The 25,464-nt window shown below is 43.3% G+C and overlaps 1 protein-coding gene across 7 annotated transcripts in view; it reads left to right on the top strand.

The window, feature by feature from the left end:
• Window positions 1–177: 177 nt before the first annotated feature.
• Window positions 178–25,464, top strand: part of ARHGAP17 (Rho GTPase activating protein 17) — an 89,137-nt gene continuing 63,850 nt past the window's right edge. For 4 of the 7 annotated variants that reach the window (XR_003793121.1, XM_029220434.1, XM_029220435.1 and 1 more), the window contains exon 1: window positions 20,545–20,644. The gene's annotated coding sequence lies outside the window, so the exon portion shown is untranslated. Of the gene's footprint in view, window positions 359–20,092; window positions 20,645–25,464 lie in introns of those variants that run through there. The other 3 variants (XM_029220431.1, XM_029220430.1, XM_029220436.1) reach the window with 3 other exon arrangements.

Here is a 25,464-nt window from a genome sequence, read left to right as displayed (position 1 = left end):
GGGGCCGGGGGCGGCGCCACGCCGCGGCCTGGCGCCCGGCTCTGGGCCGCCGCCTGGCCCCCGGAGACCGGCGGGGCGGGCCGCGCCTCCCCGCTCCCCCCCCCCAGGGTCCCCACTGGCCCGCGAAGCATCGCCCTCCGGGGACTGGACCTGTCCCCTGTCTTTCCCACCAGGAGATCGAGCCGGCCCGGGCCGCCGCCTGCGGCTGAAACTCCGATCAGTGGTGTGTCCGAGGCTGCGGGGCTTGGGGCGGCATTCTCAGCCTTTCCGGGTCGCCCCGCTGCCGCAAAGCCTAGCTTACAAGTGTATGGTGGCAGTAAAGAAGTAAAGGGTCATTAAAGCCCAGCGGATCTGCCTAGTGAGTTTCAGAACGCTCTTTGAGGGAATTTAGAGGTGGTGCCGTCTCCAGACCAGGGGCGAATATGAACGGGATGGCTTGACATTTAAAAAGTTGGAATTGGGAGAAAAGGATTCTGGAAACGCCTAGTGCCAATTTAAAAGGAAATTACTTTTTTTTTTTAAAGTCTTTCTCACTTTGGATTTGGAAGCAGATCCTGCACGATGTTTCTTTGGGATTCCTCGACTGCTTGACAAGCATTGATTCTGTAATGACAGAATAGACCAGAGTTTGTAGATGACCGGGCTGTTGGAACAGGGCTGGTTTGTGGTTTTGAGAGCTTCTGGAGGTGATTGTCATGTGCTGTGTTATCTGGGGCGAATATTTCAAGGTCTTCCAGGGCAAGTTAGCTGTATGGTACGGATTTTGCTGTTTATTCTGGGAAGAGATATGAAAGTGGGAATTTTTCACAGCTTTTGCTGCTTCTTTCGGCAGTTGAGTCAAAGGGGGAGTTTGGTTTGGCCGGAGCACGTGGGACACTTCTTTTTTTGTGTGTGTATGAAAATACTTTTACTTCCTCTTGCGTTTTCTAAATTTGCTCCTTACTGTTTCGTTTCCCTCAACTTTCTGCTTAGTTTTGTTGTTTAATTTTTTTGGTACCCCACCCTGTTAGCTTGGTGTGCATTTATCCTATTTCCAGAGTTAATTCCTGTCTAGGCTAAAGCCTAGGTGTGCCTACTTTTCTGTTATTTGTGGGAGAATGATAGAAATAGTGCTGAGAGAGAGGAAGGTAGACAGAGTATTAGTGACGGCTAATGTTTCAACCAAGAATCTGTAAATGAATTACAAGATAATTTCTGTGAATTTTCTGCCCCTCTTAGCGTTCTCAGTAACGTGAATTGTGGAATCAGTACTTAGTGAGTGTCAAAATGTATTTGTCAGATAGTCATTTTGGCCTGTTTGTACATTGTATCAGGCAAGTGATTTTTTTTTTTTTAAACAAATTTCTGAGGCTTTAAAAGCTACAGAGCAGTTCAGGGAAGCTGTTCAGGGTGTCTCTGTCCCCTGCTTCCTCTGTAGCAGCTACTCTCTTTACACTTTTAAATTCCAGCCATACTTGCCTACTTTCAGTTTCCAGAGGAGGCTGTGCTTTCTTATGTTTTAGCCTCTACCTGGAACTCTGGGAAGCCTCTTTCATCACACCTGCCCTAGGCCACCTCCTGCTCAATCTTCAGGTCTCCTCATAAAGATCTCTGCCTCTAAAAGGCCTTCCCTGATGCTCCAGCATAAATTGGATGTCCCTCCTTGGTGCTTTCATAATTCCACGTAGCACCTGTTTTTGCATAATGTAATTGCCTCTTTACTTGCCAGCGTTCTCCATTAGACTAAACACTTTAAGAGTTTTTGCCCATTCTTCTTTGATTCCCAGGGACTGCTGTGGTTCCTATAACATGGTACATACTCAGTAAATATTGTTAAATGTATGTAAATCCAGTTCTCACTAGATTGCCCTGGTGGTGTGGGCCCAAGTATGGGAAAATGAGAATTGGATGGAGTAAGTGGTGTGACTCATCCTAGGGCTATAATTCTGGCCCTGACCTTTGACTCTGTTTGAAAATCTTTATTGCTTGATGCAGTGGAAGCTGCAGCTATTACAGAGCTATTAAGGGTGTGGCAATTATGCACCTAAAGTCAAAACTGTTTTTACTGGGGAACCTGTTGCTTTACTGCTATTGATTTCCTAGATATATCTGTATTTTTTTTTCCACTTAAGTAATTGTAAAGGACTAGGGAGAGAAAATGGAGGTAGGAGAGAGCCTAGAATTGTTATTGGGCAGAAGCAGAGGGTTGGTGGGCACCAGAATCAGGCTTCTGGTCATATTTGGGTCAAAACAAAGGCTAGAAAGCACACACGCACTAATGAATGAAGTTATTTGTGTCAATGGCTTGCCCATAGTGTGTACTATCAGTTTGTAGAGTTCTAGGTGGTGTCTTGTGATGAAGCATTCTCTTCGCAAAATGAGGAACTTGTGAGTAACCCCACAGTGAGGTTCCATGGCATGGACATGTGGGAGAATTAGTAATGGCTGGAAGGAGTGAGTTCTCATGATGCAATTTGTTTACAAGGGGTAGATGAGTCTGTTTCAGAAGATGGTTTGTGTCCCATAGGGTCAAGGCTTAAGAGGTGTTCTCCTGATATGGGTGTCCCAAATGAGAGAATGAGGATGGTTCCTTTCATCCCCCTGACTTTTGTTGATTCATCCATTCAACAGACACTTGTTGGCCCAAACTGTGTGCCAGCGTGTGAGGTATTAAAGAGTCAAAAGTGAATACGACACAGTTTCTGCCTTGAAGGAGCTCAGTAGATTTGTGGAAGAGATAGGCAAGCAAAGAAATAATTATCGGGCTTCCCTGGTGGCGCAGTGGTTGAGAGTCCGCCTGCCGATGCAGGGGACACGGGTTCATGCCCCGGTCCAGGAAGATCCCACATGCCGCGGAGCGGCTAGGCCCGTGAGCCATGGCCGCTGAGCCTGCGCGTCCGGAGCCAGTGCTCCGCAATAGGAGAGGCCACAACAGTGAGAGGCCCGCGTACCGCAAAAAAAAAAAAAAAAGAAAAAGAAATAATTATCTACCCTGAGCTCAGTGCTTATAGAAGGATGGCTAGTGCCAGTTCTTATTGGATGGAGAGAGGTAACCAAAAAACAGGAGAAAGTTTGAGCGATGGCTTTGTTTCCATCTTCGAGCACTTCTTTCAAATTTCTCTCGTATTGATGAGGTCTCTTTTGATTGTAAGAAAACCCAAATCAAACTGCTATAAGCGAACATGGGAATTTATAGGCTTACATGTGCCCAAAAGGATCCAAAAGGAGTATGGCTGCAGGTTGGTCTGGATCCAGGGCTTCCACTCTTTAGACAAGCTGTGTCCACAAGGAGAACCCCCAGCCCCACCCCCTTCTTCCAGTCTCGTCCCAGAGGGACAGAATAGTTTTCTTCCAGTCACTGTTGCCAAAGACCCAAGATGGACTCTGAGTGCTTCTGACTGGGTCCCATGCTTTTCCCTGGAAATGGGTATGGAGTAAACCCTGTCTGAACAACAGGGACTGAGAGTGGGGGAGCGCTGGCTCCCCAAGGGAAACCGGGGCGCTGGTCAGGAAACAAGAAACATCATGTCGTGTCTTTTGTAGTCCTGCTAAGAAAGATATTTTGTTGTTTGGAAATCCTTGATGCAGATAATCCAGTGGATGCAGGTGGTGATTTTGGGGAGGTGATGCCCTGCATGGAGGAAGCTGTACACAGGGTGAGGAACTTGAGGAAAGTTCAGTTATGAGGTCAAAGTGTCCAGGAGAAAAGGAAGCTGAAGGACTAGCCAGGAGAGTTATTACCTAGGTGAGGCTCTGGGAGGGAGTGTCTCATTGGGTGTGGGTTTCTGCCTTGATTGAAGTGCTCCCTGGAGGTTCAGATGCTTTCCCAGATAGTTCGCTTTAGATAAACCAAGGTTACAGACTCAAATGCCTAGAGGGGCCAGACTAGTAAAATAAATGAGTGACTGAGGCCAGGTAAGGGTTGGGGGCGTGCCGGCTCCCCCCCCATGATCTCACCAAAGGGGCATGTGGGAATATGGCCCCAGAGTGACTCAACCTTTGTAGCTTTCCAGAAAAGCCTGAAATCTGGATTTTAATGAAGGTTAGATGGCATTTAGCGCAAAGGAGACAATCACCATGGTACTGTGCGGGGCTAAACAAAATATATCGGTGACCAGATTTGGTGTGTGGGTCACCAGGTGGCAGTTGCTTGTCTAGAAGGACCTGGAGGTTCAGAATCCCTATGATTATTTTTCTTTTTCTCCCTGTACCTTACCCTGATATTACTGCATTCTCAGTTCTTTGGATTTGTTGAAGAGCTCATTCTTTCCTTTACCTTTAAAAGATTTGATAGTACTAATCATCAACTTTTCTCTAGTTGGTTTAGTTTGCCAAATGCTGTACCAGACCACCTGGCTTGGTTCTCACCTACTGGCAATGATCATTTCTATTCTGGAAAGGGGGAAAATGACTTGCCATGATCGCACAGCTACTAAGTGGCCGAGGCACGACTTGGGTCCAGGGCTTCTGATTCTGGATCCCATGTGCTTCCGACTACAGAATTTGGGCTGCCTTTTCACCAGGGAAGGATTAATGTTTATTAAAAGCTTTTGGTGCTTATTAAGCCGCTGGGCTCAGTACTTTGCATAAATTATCTCACCGCATTCTTGCAGCAGCTCTAAGAGGCAATGTTATTTGTTCCTGATTTAATGATGAGGCAGCCAGAACTCGGAGAGGTCATCAGGCTAGTAAATGACAGAGCTGTGCATTCAAACCCAGGTTTCTGATTCCAAAGCAGCTATAAATCTTCACGTGGGTAACTCTTATGTGAAAAACCTGTTTTTGAGTCGTGAGTGATGCCTTCGTAAAATCCTGAAGGCTGAGAGTTGGATGTTGCTCTAGTCCAGTGGCTCTTACCAAGGTATGGTTTTGCCCCCCCAGGGGACATTTGGCAATGTCCAGAGACATTTTTTGATTGTTGTGACTTGACTGGGGGAGGGGTAGATAGAGGCCAGGGAGGCTTCTGAATATGCTGCAATGCACCTGACAGCCTCACTATCCAGGCTTATCTGGTCCCAAATGCCAAGACTGCTGAGGTTGAGAAACCCTGTTCTAGTCCTTCCAGGGTCTGGATGTCTGAATTATCAAAACCAAAGCTCCACACTGCTTGCTTGCAGGCCAGAGATGTGTTCTCTTTGGCCTATTCAGTATTTATTTATTTTTTTACAATCATTGGCTTATATTTAAAAATGAGAAGTTTTCACATGAAAACCTGGATTTCCAGCTGCTTCTAAATCTCGGAAGACCTAGCAGTGCCTAGCATCCCTCCCGAGCACCGGCATCAGGAGCTCAGCAGCAGCTGTCCCATCTGGGTGGGGCATGAGCCGTCCAGTCCCTACCTGGCTTGTTTTATTCTGTTACGTTCTTTGCCAACCCTCCCTGAAGGGCACAGGTATCTAATGACCTTCTACTCCAGGCAGGCAGCACTAATTCTCAAGGTGAGTCAAATACCCCTTACCCCCGCGCACCCCAGAGCAGTCCTCTGGTGCCACATTGAATCCATCTTGTCTCTCTTCCATGAGACAGCCCTTCCTATGTTTGACAGTACAGACCGTATCCTTACTTTTGCCAGCATCACATTCTACATCCCTTGCCTACTCTGCTGCCTCATTTTACTCACACTGATTTCCTCTGAACAGTAATTCTGAGAACGGGGAGGTAGCTGTGCTCTGCTTCAGTCTGAGTGGATTCCATCCAGTCTCTGCATAGAGTGGGGGTGGAAAGGAGTCTGGTGTCTTTGCAGCTTCTTCTGAATCTGATCTTCTGTGGTCTTGTTATGTACTTTACATATTGTGAAATCCTAGAATAGCAAACAGGTTATTTATAGGTGAGTGAAAACCCATTGTTCACTGAAAAAAAAAAAAACCCTAAAAGGATTTGGTCAGAAGCATCATTTTCACATATCATACGGAGTATGTGAATGCAGCATGTTATTCTAATATGGAATTACCTTGGTGCCAGTGATTGCCAGTGTGTGCACGGCAGGACCCCCTCCCCCGCCCCAGGAATCAGCACTGGGGTATAGGGTCCTAGAGTCAGCATGTGCTCTATGCGTTCTTATCAGACTGTGATGGTTTTGCTTATATCATTCTATTTCTGTTTCTCAAATGTAGGTAGATGCCATTATAATTAATCCAGTATAAATCCATTTAAAATATTATTACACTTCTATCTGCTTTGTGTATTGTTTTCTTAAACGTAGATAGTAAAAGTATAACAGGCCCATGGTCCTTTATCCAAAATCCCTGGGATCAGATGAGTTTCAGAACTCAGAATTCTTCAGATTTTAAAGAAAAGTAGGTACTTCCCTGGTGGCACAGTGGTTAAGAATCCACCTGCCAATGCAGGGGCCACGGGTTCGAGCCCTGGTCTGGGAAGATCCCACATGCCACGGAGCAACTAAGCCCGTGTGCCACGACTACTGAGCCTGCGCTCTAGAGCCCACGAGCCACAACTACTGAAGCCCGCGAGCCACGACTACTGAAGCCCGCGCACCTAGAGCCCATGCTCCGCAACGAGAGAAGCCACCACAATGAGAAGCCTGTGCACCGCAACAAAGAGTAGCCCCTGCTCACCAGAACTAGAGAAAGCCCGTGCCCAGCAGTGAAGACCCAATGCAGCCATAAATAAATAAAATAAAATAAATAATTAAAAAGAAAAGAGAAGTAATAATGCACATATGCTGTTATGTAGTATCTCCAGTAGGGTCTGGGGCAGCAGCCTGTAATCATCATACATGTTATTATTTCCATAGCAAAATATATGAATGTATTTCACACTAAATGGAATCCTTAAAGATTAAAAATAGCTTCATGTTAGCTTAGGTCAAGTTATGTTGCCAAATGAGCTACAAAAAAAGTTCTTTTTTTTTTAGATTTCAAAGTGATGGATAAGGGATTATGGACCTGTAATGTTCCTGGTGAGAGAGTCTGAACTTTTGCTTTACATAATGTCTCCCATATTGCAAAAAGTTGCAAACCACAGTTATACTTTGTAAGCAGGGGTTGCAAATCCAAGTGCCAGGGCAATTAAAAGTAATAAGTGGGCTTCCCTGGTGGCGCAGTGGTTGAGAGTCCGCCTGCCGATGCAGGGCACACGGGTTCGTGCCCCGGTCCGGGAAGATCCCACATGCCGCGGAGCGGCTGGGCCCGTGAGCCATGGCCGCTGAGCCTGCGCATCCGGAGCCTGTGCTCTGCAACAGGAGAGGCCACAACAGTGAGAGGCCCGCGTACCGCAAAAAAAAAAAAGTAATAAGTGAAGTAGGAGATAGGTTCAAGGCAATAGGGGATGATGAGGACTGCAGTGAATTAGTGAGTACATGTTCATTTAAAGGGGAGAGTTGCTCTCAGCTCCAGCCAGTTGTTGCCATGGTGAAATGTGTGTAGTATAGTCACATCTCCTTATTTCTAATGATATTCCAGAATGCTGATTTCTTGATGTTTAATGTTGGCAACTAAAAAAAAAAAAAACACAACACTGCGTAGGCCAAAGAAAATGTATCTTCAAGCTTTATCTGGTCTTGGGCTGCCTGCTTTGATCTCTAGTTTAGAGACTAATTCTTGTGGTATGAAAGTTGGACAGTGGTGTTTTGGTAATGAACTTCTTCACTTCTTCTTAAGTTGGAGACCAAACATTTGTTCTGTCATCACTCATCATACTTAATGCACATGTTATATATGTTTTGAGTGTAAAATTCATAATAAAAGTGAAACATTAAGAAGTTGATAGACATTTTATTTTAGAATTGCCTTACTTTCCAGCCAGTGGGAAGTTTTCTTTTTCATCTGTGAATCTGAAACTTTAAAGTTACTAATCTTGGGAAAGGGGATGAAAGCCCTAAGTTAAAACAGGAGCCTCTTTTTAAGTTAAGGGGGTTAATGGAGATTAGGCCATAATGCCTCTACCGTTCCAGGACTGTAGTGACCCGAAGACATTGCCCATCTGCCCTTGTATTCGGACAAGGAAGTGCCCTCCATGTCCTCTCTTCTGAGGCCATTCCGCCTGGGTGATCTCAGCCCCATAACTGCCACCACCTGGCTGATGACTCAGTTTTATTCCTCTGGCCCTGGCATCTCTTCATCTCTAGATTGAACGTCTCCACTTAAATGTCCTGCTAACACCAAACTCATGAACTTCATCCTGAAATTGGCCTCCTTTCTCTGGATCCCCTAGTCTATGCGTTGGCAAACTTTGGCCTGCAGGCCAAATCCTCTCCACCTCCTGCTTTGTAAAAAAGGTTTATTGGAATGTAGCCATGGGCTGATGCAGCAGAACTAAGTAGTTTTAACAGTGCCTTCTAACAAGATAGCGCTATCATTTCACTTGCAGCACAGCAAGTAATGTTGCATGGCAACGCATGTCACTGTGCGCGACATGATGAATGCCATGCCTCACCGTCACCCTAGTAGCACTAGACATTGTCTTTTTAAAATTTGCTACTTACTTTAATTTTTTCCACTAAGGTTGAAATGACCATTGTCCCTATATTCATATTTCCTTATATGTTCAAGTTTTCTGTATGTCATTTGTTTATTTAATTGCCATGGAATTAATGTTCAGTTGTCAATTTCACCGTTCAGTTACCAGTTCAGCTCAACTGATGTCTATTGAGAACCTGTCAAATGCTAGGGTCTGGGGTTAAAAACATAACTGGTTCCTAGGAACTTGAGTGGAAAGATGGACATACAAGCAGATAATTTGAATATAGCCAAATGTACCTATTCTAACATTTCAGGTGTTAATAATGAAATGTTAATGCCATATCTTGATTTATTCATATATTTTAATAAAAACAAGTTGATATTCTTATTCTCAGATACATTACTTAATGAAAGCAGTTATGGAATCTTGAGAGAGCATGTCTATGACTAGGTGCAGATTTGATATAAGTTTCAGAAGATAAAGCAGATTCTGTTGAAAATCTAACCCTGTGATTTGTATAAGAAACTGCTTTTGAGTAGGTAGAGCCTATTTGTAGCAAATGATGTGAAAACAATATTCAGTTCACCTCAGCCCTCCAGGTTGTAAGACTTGTTTCCTGTGTCCTAATATTTCACATTAATTATGGCTTATTGATTATTTGCATAGGCCACTTCCTTTTAATTAGTCCTAAGATGTTTCTCTTCCTCTCCTTTCCCTCGGTTCTTTTTTAGGTGTCTTATCAGAGATACCTTTTGGTCTAGCAGTCAATTTGATCTCCCCTTTAATGTTTCATTAGCATTTCTTCTATGGTTTCTCGGTGTTCTTCCACATGGGTTAGCCAAGTTTATGCCTCCTAAAGAGTTTAAATGATAAATTGTAGACTAAGTAAACAGGTGCTCAAATGAATACAAATATTTAAATATATAAATGTTCAGAACTGACAGAAATTCTTGTATGCAACTACCAGCTACCTGTCACCTATCAGCGTGAACATTTACACATCTACCAGCTTGGATTTCATGTGGTCATTGGATACTTTCAGATGCATGGGCTGGAGTGGCCACTTAAACCCATGCCCAGCTGTACCTTGGGGAGATACACCAGAGTATTTCTACTTCACTAGCTACAGTTAGTGCTAGGATAGATGGAGCATAGACTCAGGCATGGGGGCTCTGAGATATGCTTTGGGCTCAGTGAAGGCACCTCTGACATGTGACACTTTAGCAATCTCGATAACAGGCAGGAAGGGATGACAAGTGATTAAGAATTCCAAGAGGGAAGAAAAATTCTTAGGGGAAACCTAAAACCCTGAAAATTTATTCTTTAACTTAATATTTTTTTGTCTATAAAATGGAAAAAGACAACTATATCTGACTCTTAACAGTGGAAAAACTCTATCCAGCTCTTATTTTCGAATTAGATATTGAAAGGTTATTAGGTAGTGAAAAGTTGTGTGTAGATCCACATGTTCTCAAGTCCAGAATGACTGTGGTATTTAAATTCACAAACCCCTGGATGCATTTCCATCCAGTTGGAGGAGCAAGTTGGTTCCTCAAAGCTCTAAGAAGTCTTAAAACCAGTATATTCAATTTTCTTTGCCTCGTGTAGCAAAGATGGCCATCTTCCCCCCATAGACAATTTTGCTGTACATTGAAAGTCTATTGAGTCATCATATTTAACAGTGTAACTTTTAGTTTCTTTAATTTTCATTATACTTGTTTATCCCCTCTTATAACCTTTTCAGTAATCTCACTGCTTTTGCATTTATGGACATGCTAGGATTAATAATAATCCCCAAACAATCCCAAGGTGGCAGGACTAAAATACATGATCACCCATGACCATGAACACCAACCTTTTGGAGTCGGGCAGTATTGATTGGCTTTTGTTCTCCTCTGTGGAAGACCAACATTAGAAAGGCTTCTGTTCCAGTTTTGGGGGGATCATGGTTTGAGGACTACTGCAGTGGAACTGGGGAGCCCTTACATGCAGAATGTTGAAAAAATTAAGTGGGTGCTTTAGGAAGACAAGTCTGGCAGCAGGTGGAGTTAGGATTGCAGAAGAAGGAAAAGAGGAGAAGGTGAAAGGAGACTAGCTAGGAAACTATGGCCACAGGCTGGGAGAGGTGATGGCAGCCAGAACTAAGACAAGGGCATTGGAGGTTGACTTGAAAACATACTTAACACCATGATGTTTGTGGTGAAGCAAAAAGGTGTATGATTAGGTGTTATTTACAGAAATAGGTAACACCATGATTCTTCACTTTTCCATTGTTTTATAATGCTTCTCTTTTTTTAAGCATATAATTCATATATCTACTTTTTTAGCTGGGCTTTCTATTCCATTGATTTATGGCTTTAGTGTGTGTGTATGTATGTGCACACCAGTACCACACTGTTTTACTAACTGTTGATCTGTAATGTGTTTTAAATCTGGTAGAGCTGGTTCCCTTCAGCTCTTCTTTTTCAGTTATTCTTTCCTGTTTCTGTCAAAAAATGAATTTTGGTGTCACTTCTTTTCTAGTTCCTAGAAGAATTCATTTAGGATTTCGATTAATTTGGAGCCCACTTATCCAGGTAATATTTATTGGGTGCCTGCTATGGGCTAGGTCCTGAGGATACAGAAATAACTAAAACCGAGGAACTATGGTCTAGTAAACCTGTGAACTAGATCCTGGGGAGAAGTGGTATCTTTACAGTATGAGTGTGGCACATCTCTTGATAGACACAAAGCTTTTATGTGTTTCCTAAATATTTTGCTGCTGTTGTTCTTGTTGAGAATAGTGCCTAATTAGTGTAATTGGTAAACATGGGTGATACTGATGTTTGTATATACTTGTTTACTTTACAACTTCTTTAGCTACAATTGATAATTTTGTTACTTCTTTGACTTTTCTGTATACAATATTATCTGTGTTATGTTGCAATTCTTTTGCTATTATTTATTTCAGTGATTTCTTTTTCTTTCCTTATTTAATTGGTTAGACTCTCCAAAATAATGTTTAGCCTTATAATTGTTTATAGCAATATTGTATAAAGGGCATGTGATTGCACCCCTATTGGGCATTCCAGAAACATGATAAGGAATGCTTAAATCCTGCTAAAATGCAAATGTCTTCATCTGAATGGTACCCAGAGGAAACCAGCCAGCATTTGCCCTCTCTTTTTTGAGCTGCATACCTTTTAGTATGTCTGATGAGCCTTTATTCTGTGTCTTAGTCATAAGATCGGCAGGTGATCTTAAGGGCAGAATGCTGACTTGTAGTGGTCCAACTGTGTGGAGGAAACAATTGCCATACGCTTAGGCTGAGGAAGGACTTGGAAGAAAAAGTTGAGAAATGGTGAGAGGAGTTTCAGTGGAGCATATGTGACTTGTCAAGTGGTCAGCAGGTCACAGGGCGATGGACTTAATTGTAGTCTCTGAATATTAGAGCAGTCTTTAGGAATAGAAACCTTGCTACCCGCAGATTTTGATGGAGATTCTAACAGTCCTCTCCCCAGGAAAAAATCTCCGCAAACACATACTTGCATGTAACTTCATGGACTTCACAGACATCCTCAAGCCCATGGATTAAAGAAAACCTATCTATATGGTCTGCGGCTCAAGAAGCCTACTGGTTATTGGAGAGATGCTGGGCTGCAGTTCCTGGGCTGTGAACTGGTCTTAATGTACAGATGGGTCCCTCACATGTCTGTCTGTGTGTGTTGTTCTGCTAGTCTCCAAAATATACCACTCAAGGTCTCTCTGAGAGCCTTCCCCACAAAAAAGCAGAAATCTGGTTCTCTTAATGATGAGATGTGGTGAGAGCACATCAAATTACTTTCCCCTAATATAAATCAGCTTGTTGGGCAGTTTGTTAATTTAGTTATGTTTTCAAAACTTTTAGATGAGGGCTTAAGGAAACTGACATTGCTTTAGGGCAGTTGGGGTATAGTAAGAGGTATGCCGGACTCCAGTCTGAGGGAGATCCCGTCTATGCTGTTCACTAGCTCTCTTTCTCTGACCTTTGCCGAATCAGCTTCCCTGCTGTGTTGTCCGTCCAAGAGCAAGCCCTGGTATGTTTAGGAAGTTGGCAGGTGATAAGGACAGTAAGGAAACAGTATGAGACAATAGGTTAGTATTAGGAAAAATAGTCAGGTGAGATTTCACCTCACCACTATATGCCAAGATAAATTACAAACAGGTTAAGAGTTTCATGTAAAAAAGCCATAAAATAAATACAAGGAAATGTGGAAATTACTTCACGCTCTGGCTTACAAATGCAGAGAACGAACAATAAAAGATAACCTATAGATTTAACCACATAATAACTAAAATTCTGTCTGTCATAGATCGTCATTAAAATTATGACAAATGATTAACTGGAAAAAATTGAGAGCAGCCACAACAGAGGGTTAATATCCTTAATGTATAAAGCTTTCTTATCGATCACTTTAAAGAACTCTTCTGTCATGAGCAAATCCCATGAACAGAAAGTCACAGGTGAAATACAGATGACCAGTAAATATGTGACTCTTTTTAAAATTACAAGGAATCAAAGAAGCACAAAGCTTCTAGACTCCATTTTTTATTTACCAAATTGGCAAAGTTGAAACTAATGCTGTGTTCCTGCCTTGGTAGAGGTGAGGAAGCCTGTGTCATGCATTGCTGGTGGAAATGCAAAGTGGCTTTCTTTTCCAGAAAGAAATTTGCCATTGTGTTTTAAGACCAACTTCAGTGTCGGGGAGGAGGGATAAACTGGGAGTCTGGGATTGACGTATACACAGTACTATATTTAAGATAGATAAGCAACAAGGACCTACTGTATAGCACAGGGAACTCTGCTCAATATTCTGTAATAACAAAATGGGGAAAGAATTTGAAGAAGAATAGATGTACGTATAAGTATAACTGAATCACTGCTGTACACCTGAAACTGACACAACATTGTAAGTCAACTATAGTCCAATATAAAATAAAGATTAAAAAAAAAAAGGAACCACTTCAAAAGTCTTAGCCCTAATTCTCTGTCCACCACCTGACTGCAGCCTCTTGCTCTCAGATTTCTCTCCCATCCAGTTCATCCTGCCCTGGATGAAGTCCCCTTCGTCCTCCAACCTAAGTCCATATAGCCTCTCTCTATGACATCACTTTCGGAACTCTGTCCAGCTGGCCTTTTCTTTTCACCTATTCTGCAGAATATGAGCCTGACTCCTTTATCTTCTTGGCATCTTCACTCTGATACCTGGGATGCAGGGTGTGACCTAGAAAGATCATCCAATTATGCAAGTTAGGGCTGCCAAAAGTTTATGGCCTCCAAGCTCAGCTGGGCTTTTAATACTGCATTCCAGTCCTTGGCTGAGTTTCCCATCCCGTTTTCCAAAGTGCCTTCGCCAGACTTTTACTTTTCTCAAACCCACTCCACCCTGCTCCAGACACACCCACTCTCCTCAGATGACATGCCTCCTAATTTCCAGAGAAGACTGGACGCTGCCCCCAGTTCTCGGTCCCTGATGCTCAAGCACATCGTCTTCGTGCTCATCCTTGCTGCCCCTCTGTCTCCTTCAAGGGGGCTTTTCCTTCACACTGGTCTTCCTCTGTCTGCTCTGCATTTTCAGCCTCACTCTCTCCACTGGCTCTTTCTTCTCAGCTGCTAACTGTGCTCAGGTTTTTCTGAGAAAGCTTTGCCTCTGCCTCTCCCACCTCCGCCCTGCATCTTGGCTTCCAGTAACCGTTCTCCTCATACTTTCCTGTCCTCTCTGCCACTGTTTGCATTTTTAACCAGTCACTCTACCTTGCTTCACTGCCAGCTTCTTCTCTGCCCTCCCAGGGGACTCCTCTTCTGTTCCCTGCTTTGGCTCCTCTTCCATTGTGTGCACAAGTCTTCTGTCCTCAGCCTCCATCTTCCCTGCAGGATCTGCATTCCAAGTGAACTCCCCCAAATCCATGTTTGCTGCTCCTCTTTACAGGATGCTCTGAATTTCCCATCCAGACGCCTCTTCTGTGCTTCAGAACCGTACATCAAAAGACACAAAGGACGGTTCCACCTGAGCATTCAACAGACCCGTTAAACTCAGCATTTCTGGAGCTGCCCCCATTGACCTGACCTTCGGATCCTCCCAAATCTCTTCTCTAGGTGAAGAGCTTTATTATCCAGTGAGTCACTCAAGATAGAAACCTGGCGATCATTCCTTCTCGCTTCCTCCCCACACCATGTCACCAAGTCCTGGTCACTGTACCTCTGTAAAAGCTCCCCGTCCCCTCCTCTGCTTGCCCACTGCTTTCTCACTTGGTGGCCAGACCCCCATCTTTCCTCACTTGGATCTCATATATTTGGGTCTCCTAATGTTCTCCTCACCCTCCAGTATGTCTTCTCCCTCAGGCGTGTTCCACGTGGTTGCCAGAAAGATCCTTCCAAAGAGAACTCATTGTGATAATGACAGCTTACATGTATCTGAATTCTTACCGTATGCCAGGCACTGTTTCAAGTGCTAGTCATATACCGGCTCATTGAATACCCAGCAAAATTAGTACCGTATTATTCCCTTTAACAGGTGCGAAAACAGAGGCACAGAGAGATTCAATAACTTGTCTGAGGTCTGAGGTCACAGAGCTAGTAAGTCTGTCTCCAGAGTCTATACTCTTAACTACCTATGACAAAAGAACAACAGAAACCATTTGGGGGGCTTTCTAGGAATGAGCACCTTGCATATATTATCTCTTTCAATCCTTTCAAGTCTCCAAGTTAGAAACTCAGTATCTCCATTTTTACAGATGAGGAAATAGAGGCCCAGAGATGTGAAGTAACCTCATAGTTACACAACTTTTAGATGGTGGAGAGGGCTTCTTTTTTTTTTAATAAATTTTATTTATTTATTTGTTTATTTTTAAATTTAGTTTTATTTTTGGCTGCGTTGGGTCTTTGTTGCTGTGCACGGGCCTTCTCTGGTTGCGGCGAGCGGGGGCTACTCTTCGCTGCGGTGCGCGGGCTTCTCATTGCGGTGGCTTCTCTTACTGTGGATCACGGGCTCTAGGTGCGCGGGCTTCAGTAGTTATGGCACGTGGGCTTCAGTAGTTGTGGCACATGGGCTCGGTAGTTGTGGCTCACGGGCTCTAGAGCGCAGGCTCAGTAGTTGTGGCGCACGGGCTTAGTTGCTCCACGGCACGTGGGATCCTCCTGGACCAGAGCTGGAACCCATGTCCCCTGCACTGGCAGGCGGATTCCCAACCACTGTGCCACCAGGGAAGCCCAGGGTGGAGAGGGCTTTGAGCCCCAGCAAACTTGGTCCAGGCTGTCACCCTAAACCACCTCATCAACGCACAAGGGCCGGGCGGGGGGTACCTTCTGGACTCACAATTTTATGCACATTTTTCTGTTCTACTTTCAGAATTGTAGGTGGCAGATGTGATATGCATGTATGAGGTGGTCTCACTAATAAGAGCATTTGTGGTGATAAGAAAAGACCAGCTTCCTGTTTGAATGATATCCAGATATGATGAAATGTCACACTTGCCCAGTAATGCCGTAGAAATTCCTATGCTCGTTTAAAATTCTCCATTCCGACTGCTCCCTCTCTGCCTTTTTATCCACTGATTTTGTAATTGGGAATTTTTATAAACTCTTAGGGACACAACTGTCATAATAACATGTGGCAGCACAATGGATTGAACGATCGTCTCCACTAGTAGGTTCCTGAAATTATCCATGGGAGGGAAATTCTCTGCTGAGGAGAGGAACTTAAGACATTACGGGAGACAGTTTAGTTTAAGACGATTGGCTGAACACGTTATTTATTTCTTCTCTCCCATTAAACTCCACTGAAATGTTAGAAGATATTTTTTTAAAAAAACTTTTTGGAAATTAAAAAAGAAGGCACTGAAAGCCATTCAGAAAAAGTCCCAGGTGACTTATTGAGTAGTAAGTAGCTCTACAGATGACTAAAGCAAGTGCAGTTTTATTTGTTCATTTGTTGTCCAAGGCAGGACAATAGTATGTAAAAAAAAATCCTCAGAAAAGATATTGTATCCACTAAAAAAGAAAAAAAGACTACTAACAGAAAGATACAGCGTTCTTGGAAGTTAAAAAATATACTACTCTCACCAATTCATAAAAAGCCTCAAGGGACTAAAGAAATAGTCTTTAGAAAAAAAGTAAAGCAAGTTTCTATGTTCTTTCATTTTCCAGGACACAGGACTCCCCCAAATTTACATCAACAGGAAGAGCACTAATGAAACAAAAAAGAGTTATTTACTAGGTCATTACAGAATTGGACAAGCATCCTTCCTCTTCCTTCAAACTTCCATCCCATTAATATGAATAAATTATATTGATCTTCACACAGAAAGACTGCCACCTTTTTGCCTTTCTGACAACCATGAAGATTCTTTCCGTTAACTACATGGTTCTTAACTGGGGGCAGTTTTGCCCCCCGCCACCCCGACATATGGCAGTATACCAAATGGTTACTTGGTTGTCACCACTGGGATAAGGGGGACGCAATGCCACTGGCTTCTAAGCTGTAGGAGCCAGGGCCACTGTTAACTTTCCACAATGCCCAGGACAGCACCCCCAGCAAGAAGGAGTTATCCAGACCAAAATGTCAGTGGTGCCAAGGTTGAGAAATCATTAACTCTAAATTGCCTAGCACACTTGTAGCCAAAACTTTTACTTTATCTCCCACGACCTCAGAGACATAAGAAGTTAAAATCTGAAAGCTGGCAGTCTTCTTTATGTTAAACTATCCTAATACTTTACTAGAAAGTAGATGAAATCTCTAACATTTCCCTGTGCCTAATCTGCCTGCACGGTGAAACTAGGGTGTGAAATTAAGTTTGACATTTAGCCTGGGGCAAAAATCTCCATAGTTAGAGTCTCTCTGCCACTCTGTCATTATCAGTCTGTCTGGTTCTCTTTCCCAGGGAGTTTGGGTGCAGCCTCACAGTGCGTCTGACTGCGGCTGCAGAGAGCCATGACTAATCGGAGTTGGCATGGGAAGGAAGAGCTCAGAGCTTTCCCCACCCCGAACTGGATCAGCAGAGATGTCTTGTGCCTAAGTTCTCTCCATCTCCCCTTGTCCTCCCCACTGCAATACTGTAGTGAGGTCTTCAGAAAATGAAATCTTTTTAACCTTTGTATCTCTAAAAATGTCTATTTGCCTTCATCTTTAAGGAATATTTTCTTTGATGTAGAATCATTGGTTAACGGTTTTTTCACTTACCACTTTAAAGATGTTATTCCATTGTCATCTGGTTCTAATGTTTCCTATTACAAGTCAGCCATCATTCTTATTGTTGCTTTCCTGTATGTGAAGTGCTGTGCTTTTTTTTTTTAGATTTGAAAGCCTCTCACTCTTGTCCCTTCTCTCTCTCTCTCTATCTATCTATCTATCTCTCTTTTTCTTTTAACTTTTTATTGGGATATAGTTGTTTTACAATGTTGCATTAGTTTCTGCTGTACAGCGAGTGAAGTGGAGTTCCCTGTGCTATACAACAGGTTTTCATTAGTTATCTGTTTTATACATATTATTTTATATATGTCAATCCCAATCTCCCAATTCATTTCACCACCCCCCTTCCCCCTTGGTGTCCATACGTTTGTTCTCTACATCTCTGTCTCTATTTCTGCCTTGCAAACTGGTTCATCTGTACCATTTTCTAGATTCCACATATATGCGTTAATATACGATATTTGTTTTTCTCTTTCTGACTTCACTCTGTATGACAGTCTCTAGGTCCATCTACTTCTCTACAAATGACCCAATTTCGTTCCTTTTTATGGCTGAGTAATATTCCATTGTATGTATGTACCATATCTTCTTTATCCATTTGTCTGTCGATGGGCATTTAGGTTGCTTCCATGACCTGGCTATTGTAAATAGTGCTGCAGTGAACATTGGCGACCTTGATCTTTTTAGATGTGTTTTTCTTTGTGTTTATCCTGCTTAGAGTTCTCTGAGCTTGGATCAGTGGTTTGATATTGTTCAGTAAATTTGGAAACTTCTCAGCCATTGTTTGTTCAGTATTTCTTCTGTCCTATGTTCTTTCTTTTTTCCCTCAAGCACTCTAATTACATATGTGAAACACTGATATTGTCCCATAGATCTCAGATACTTTGTATCTTAGCTTGGGTAATTTGTTTCAATTTCCAGATCTCTGCTGAAATCCCTCATCTACTCATGCGTTCTGTCCATCTTTTCCACTAGCTCCTTTAATGTATTTATCATAGTTGTTCTAAAGTCCCTGCAAGATAATTCCAACATCTTGGCTGTCTTTGGATCTAGTTCTGTTGACTGTATTCCATCTTGATAATGCATACTTTGTTTCTTTCCTGTGGTAAGTTTTGATGTGTGGAAACTGAGAATGTGTGCCTCTTCTGTCAGGCCATTCATATGAGGACTCAAGTCAGTCTAGTCTGTTGCTGTGTGACTCCAGGCTTTGTTGTTGCTTTTGATACACTCAGCTCACCACTGACTTCAACTTATTTGAAGGTGGGATGAAAATTTTCCCTCTGGCAGAGCTTGTCTAGCTCAATTTTCTTGCTTATCCCCAAGTTTAGTAGGACTTGTGTGCCTACATCAAGAGAGCTTTTCTCAGCTCTCCTGCCCCTCCCTGTGGTTGAGGACCACTGCCTGATACTCATGTTATGGCCCAAAGTCCTGCAGGTTTCTCTGCTTTCCCCTGCCCTTGAGCAGGCTCTGCATACCTGTGCCTTGGGTGGCTTCAGGGGGGATGTGCCCGCTCTCCTGCTGCCTCCCTCAGAGGTGGACTGCCACCACCTCCCACTCTGTGTGAAGCCCAGAGTACCGGAATGTTTCTCTGGTTCTCCTGCTTTGCCCTCGGACTTCAGCAGGCCCCTGCACCTGAGCTAAGGTGGGCTCTCCCCCAGCTCTATCACCTTGTGTCCATTCCTCTCATCCCCTCTCTCTTAACCTCACTGCCTTAATGTCCTCTTCTCTATCTAACACCTGTGCTTCAAACTCCAATTCATCTATTAGGCCTCAAAAGCCATTGCTAGTTTCAGAAAACTTTTCTGGTATCTTCAGTCTGCATTAGATGCCCTCCCATTGCTCTGTAACCATTGGTAAGTTAATTAACTTCTCTGTTCCTAGGTTTCTCATCTGTAAGTTGTATATAATCATAGTATTGATCTCATCATTATCTTGAGGATTAAATGAGTTAATACTTGTAAAGCACCTGGAAACAAGACGTTAAGAACAGGATCTCTGGAATGAAATTGCCCAGATTCAGAGCCTAGCTATGAAACCTTGGGCCAATCACTTCTCTGTTTCCTCATCTGTAACATGGGGATGATACTCCTTACCCCACAGTTACTGTTGTACTTTTAAGGAATTCATTCATTCTTTTTTTTTTTTGCTGTGCTGTGCGGCATGAGGCATCTTAGTTCCCTGACCAGGGGTTGAACCCGTGCCGCCTGCAGCGGAAGCTCGAAGTCCTAACCACTGGACCACCAGGGAAGTCCCTTTATGGAATTAATTTTTTTTTTTTTTTTTTTTTTTTGTGGTACGCGGGCCTCTCACTGTTGTGGCCTCTCCCGTTGCGGAGCACAGGCTCCGGACGTGCAGGCTCAGCGGCCATGGCTCACGGGCCCAGCCGCTCCGCGGCATGTGGGATCTTCCCGGACCAGGGCATTAATCTGTGTCCCCTGCATCGGCAGGCAGACTCTCAACCACTGCGCCACCAAGGAAGCCCAGGAATTAATTCTCAAAAGCACCTAGAACAGTGCTGAAGCACATGGTACAAGCTCAATAAATGTTAACTGTGGTGACGATGACAGACAACCACCCCTCTCAGAGTGCCCTGTGCTCCCCCGTCAGAGCATTCACTGCACTGGAGGTAATCGTTTATTTTCCTCGATAGTCCTCGAGCTTGTCAGGACAGGGGCTGTATCTCTTACTCATAATGGCTCATGGAAGGGAACCCAACAAATATTTGTTCAATGACTAACCACACGGAAAGGTTAGTGGCAAAGTATGCATGACGGCAGTCTGCAGTTGAACTCAGTGATGGGCTGCAAGCTCCACTCAATTAACATTTCATTTCAGTACAAGCCTTTTGAGTAAAAGCCTCATTTGAAAAAATCCATTTTTTATTTCGAGTCATCCACAGCATCCTTTCATCCATCAGGCTGTAGTGTTGGAACACTCTTGCCTCTGACCTTCAGAAAAGGGCAAGTGAAGATTGATGGTGTTCTCCACCCAGAATCTATCTGTCATCCCTCAAAAGCAGCTTCACCCCAGTTTTCCAGGTGAATGTTTTTTCCCTTCATTTTGTACATCACGCTAATCATGGAACTTTCTGGGCTACATCTGTGATGCGTATTCCTTGTAGAAACCTAGAGGGTCCACACTTATCCAAATTCTCAGTATTATATGCCTTTAAAAAAATTGATTGTTGTTTATAGAGATGCATTCCTCTATTTGCATTTTGAAGGTTTCAAAATATTCTCTCATTTGCTGTTTTATTGTGGTCTTTTAAAAATTGTGGGAGATTGTTGATTCAAGTATAAATAAAGTGAGATACAGGAAGGTCAAGAGTGTGTTTTTAGATCATTTGGTTAGTTTGTGGTGCAGCTAGGACCAGCATCTAGCATGAAAATTAATTCAGAGAGACTCGACTTTGGTTAATGATCTTGAAACTGCTCTCTTCTGAGGGTCCAAAGGCTTTTGTTTCATTATGTAATTTATTTAATGGGTGTTTGCCTCAGTTTCCACATCCATGAAATAGGGATAATAAAAATTGCCCCATAAGGTACATGTAATATAAGCAAATGAAATAATATATGTGAAAGTGCTTTCATTTTTTTAAAAAAAGAAGAAATAAATGCAAAGTCTTACTTAAGTTTTAATTTAATTTAGTTTTGGAAATCTGGCGATTTAAGTTGGTTATGATCCATGAATTTTAGTTTCTGTGTTTGATTTATTTCTTGACCAGAGAGAGCCCCATATTTTATAAATTTTTCTTGAACTTTAAAAAGTGTTTTCCATGTCGTTAGTTGATAGTCAGTGATTCTGCCCTACTATTTCTGTTAAAATAGCAGCATGTCTTTGGCCAGGATAGGACGGTGAGGGCTGGGAATCTGTGTTCTTGTCCGTCTCCCGAATAACTGCAGACGCCCTCCAGGTGTTCTCCTACCTCCATTCTGCACCCTGCTGTCAGAGTTGTCGTTCTAAAATTCAAATCTGGGTTTCGCCTTGCCACTCCATTGCTGAGAAACCATCAGCGGCTCCCCATTGCCCCCTACTTCCTTAGCAGGCAAAGCCTTTGTTTCAGCCAGGTGCCCTCACCCCGTGCTTTGTGCCCTAGTGCAGGACCGTCTCCAGACCGCTTTCCCCCACGCTCACTGGATGCTCTGTCTTATCTGAGATCTGCTTGGACGGCTTCCCCGTGAAGCCTCTCCCTGCCACGCAATCCATTACTCTTCTCTCTGTGCTCCCACAACTCTGAACAAACGTGTTTACGTTTCTGTCTTTCCCATCAGCTCCCCAAGGGTGAAGACTGTGGTTCATTTCTCTCCTTTTTTTTCCTCCCCAGTTCTTGACATTTAGAGAGTGCTGCATGAACACGGGCTGAATGAATGAAGACCTCAAGTATCTTGCAGCAAGTCCGTTCTCAGGTGGTTTCTCTCTGGAGAGTTCTTTGGCCCCTCTGTGAACATGCACCTGAGAGCCACCGGTGCTGGCATTTTTACAGCCTCATTACTGTCCGTTGTGAGGCTCAGCAGCTTAAGACGTTGATCCTTGGGTGAAGGATTTTGCTAACTCACCACATATTTGGTCTCTAAGTTTCTGTGTACTGTGTGCCTGTGCTTCTCTTTGGTGGCTTCCAGCCCACACAGCATTATCACAACCAACCCTTTGTTTTAATTGACAAGCCTGCCCTGCTCCTGCTGTATAAGTGTGACATAGCTTTTTGTCTTTGTGTGGTCTGGGCTCAGCCATGACTTCTTCCAGGAGAAGCTACAATAGCTTGATGACTGCAGAAGGGTTTTTCTTAGATAAGACTGACTGCTCTGGATTTATCTGCAGGTGGTTGTTATTTGCTGTAATTCTCAGAAGGGCTAACACTCCATGAACCCTCACTAGGCACCAGGGAGCAGGTTTATGAGAGAGATAAGTGAAATGGGATAAATGGCGTTACTGTATAACCAGTAAAATGGTGGTACTATTGTTATTATTATTCCCATTTTACAGTGGAGGGAGTGGAGCCTCCCGTTTGCAACTTGCCAGGCGACAGCGCTGGGATTCAAAGTCAGGTCTGTCTGAGTCCAGAGCCCTGACTCTCAGCTCCTATCATGCATGTTCTGTCTCCTTATCCTTTGCCTAAAACGAAACTTAGAATCTGCTATCCATCAGTTTCTTATCCCTCAGCTTACTCTGCCCGAGAAGGCAAGAGAGTAAAGTCACTTGTGAGTCATGCCTATCAGACCACATCCTGGGCGGTCTTGACCTAGAAGGAGGGCCTCTCTGGCCTGTTAACCAGTGACACTGCAAGCTCTCTCTACTGCCTACCATTTACTGCTGGACCCTCTCTCTACCGTGTCCTGGTACTTACCCTGCCACCCACAGCTACTGGTACTCTGACGCTCTAATGCAGGGGTTCTCAGCCCTGGCTGCACTTTGGAGTGGCCTGGGGAGCTTTAAAAAAAAAAAAAAAAAGCCAGGTCCCACCCCCAAAAGTTCTGATTCAGCCGTTCTCGGTTGGGGTCCAGCCATTATTCTTTTTTTTTTAACAACTTCACTGAGTTGTTGACAACTTTATATATCATAAAATTCACCCATTTTAAGTGTACAGTTTAATGATTTTTTTAGCCAATTTACAGAGTCGGGTAACCATCACCACCGTCTGATTTTAGAACAGTGGCATCACCCAATGAGATCCCTCTCGTACCCCTTTATGGCTAATCCCTGTTCCCACCCTTACTCTTGGCTGACTACTAGTCTTCTTTCTGCCTCCATACATGTGCTTTTTCTGGTCATTTCGTATAGACGGAATCACCTGCATTATTTTGAAAGCCCCCAGGATTGTAATGTGTAGCCATGGTTGAGAACCACTGTTATCTCCTAGTTTTTTACTACTGTTCCCTGGGTTCAGCTGATGGCTACCCACGAGGGCTGTCATTTAGTTTAGCTGTAAGTGAAGTGAGTCCCTCTAAGCGGGACTGAGAACGTAATGATCATTTATAACCTGCTTTCTATGGGAACATGCTTTTCAAAGTCCAAATGTGCTGACGTAGGAAGAAGCCTTTGGAAGGAAGCCTGCACAACCTGTCTTCAGATGTGGAGTGCCTCCCCGCCAGCAGCCCCGGCCCCGAGTCAGAGCCGAGCCCTTGACTTTGTGTGGCTTTGCCTTTGGCACTCTCAATTTAGCTTTTTTGCGTGGCTTCTCAGCTCCTGCTGGCCTTTTGCCTCGCCTGGCGGTGAACAGGACACCCCCCACCCCCTGGAGGTCTCAGCTCCACATGCACTGTCCGCATTGCAGTGCTTTGCGAATTATTTCTCACTATTTTTGCCTGTTTGAGAAAGCTTTGAGATGTCAAACTTAGCTGCCTGCAGGCGCAAGCAAGTACTGTAAATGACTTGAGCAGGCCTGGGAGGGAGGGACTGGGACGTCTGACCGCTGAGGGGAGTCGCACAATGCGCTGGTGGCCGTGAACTTTCTTTCTGACTTTGCCATAAGCAGGAGTCCTCAGTGGAGCTTTTAGACTTAGCACATGGTTACAGCAGGGATAGCAAATAGATTCCATTCCATGTGCCGGAGGGGAAGAAAGCCAACTGACCAAACAGAAAGCTGTGGGATAAGCTTATGGGTGTAGGAAAATGATAAACTCAACTCAATTTAACAGTTCATCTTAGTCATTGATTGGAATTCAGATAATATTACGGAGATTCAGTTAAGATTGATAGGGTTTGTTATTGTTATTTAAAGTAAAAAATAAATATTACTTAGAGCAGCTGTAAATATATGGGTAAAATTCCATCATTTGGGGAAATAAGGTATAGAACTATGAGACATATGTCGCCCATACTATTACCAAAATACTTTCTACTTGATCATTTTCCCTCTGATAAATGTCCTATTTCTTTTCAGTGTTATGTATGGAGATTTTTTTTTTCCCATACTATCTATCCCTTTAGAGTTCTGTAAATGCTCTTTTAAGGCTTTTAAAATTACTTTGTGGAATGTGTAGCAAATCGATTCATTTATAAAGTGTCAGAGGGTACTTTATTTTTAAAATCCAATTAAGTAGATTTGCAATTCCTTCCCAGAAACTTAAGAAGACAGCTAATCTAATGAGATGAAACAGGAAAAACTCACTCAGTAGTCCCCTGGCTCACTGTGAAATCAGATGAGTGAATCCAAACTCCCGAGCAAAGGCTCAAGGGGATTTTGTAAACACTTGTAACAGGAGATGACAGTGTTGCACAAAATCTCGTTCCCAGCGGAATGAAATAGACCACTTAGCCGTGGGTCTGGCTGCTGTAATTTCTCTGAGAATGCAAATTCCGGTGCCTGCAGTGCCATGCAGTGTTGTTGCCCCATGTACGATATTGAGAATCCTCAAAAGATTGATCAGAGTTTATCTTACTCATCGAAGATGCATTTAGGTATTTGCAGATAACCAGAATTTAAAATCAGGTTATTAAAAATACTCTCCAAGTCCCATTTCTTTTTTTTTTTCACTTTAATTGGTATATCAAAACGAATGTATAAGTGAAAAACCAACAGAACTATGATCTCTTGTGTGAATTTGTAAATTAAAAAACAACAGCACTGGATCTTGGAGGCATTGGAAGCCCTCGATATTGGATGATAGTACTGGCTTCTGGACCACTAATTTGCATCCCTGGGTAGAGAGTGTACTGAGGGGTAGAGAGATGAGCCCCCAGAGTGGCTGAAGGGATTGAGGAGGAATAATCTGATGGAGTCCTAAAAAGCCAGTGTCTGAAATATATGTTGGGAAAGTGTAGAAATCCCCCTTCAAAGTCAGAAGAATTTGTAAGTGATTAAAAAGGATTGGAGTTTCATGGGAAACCGTGTTTCACTTGTACATGGATCAGAGGTCAG

The sequence above is a fragment of the Monodon monoceros genome, unplaced genomic scaffold (assembly GCF_005190385.1).
Source record: "Monodon monoceros isolate NGI ecotype Baffin Bay Population unplaced genomic scaffold, NGI_Narwhal_1 Super_Scaffold_13, whole genome shotgun sequence".
Classification (NCBI taxonomy): Eukaryota; Metazoa; Chordata; class Mammalia; order Artiodactyla; family Monodontidae; genus Monodon; species Monodon monoceros.
This window is presented reverse-complemented; position numbering and strand designations above follow the sequence as displayed.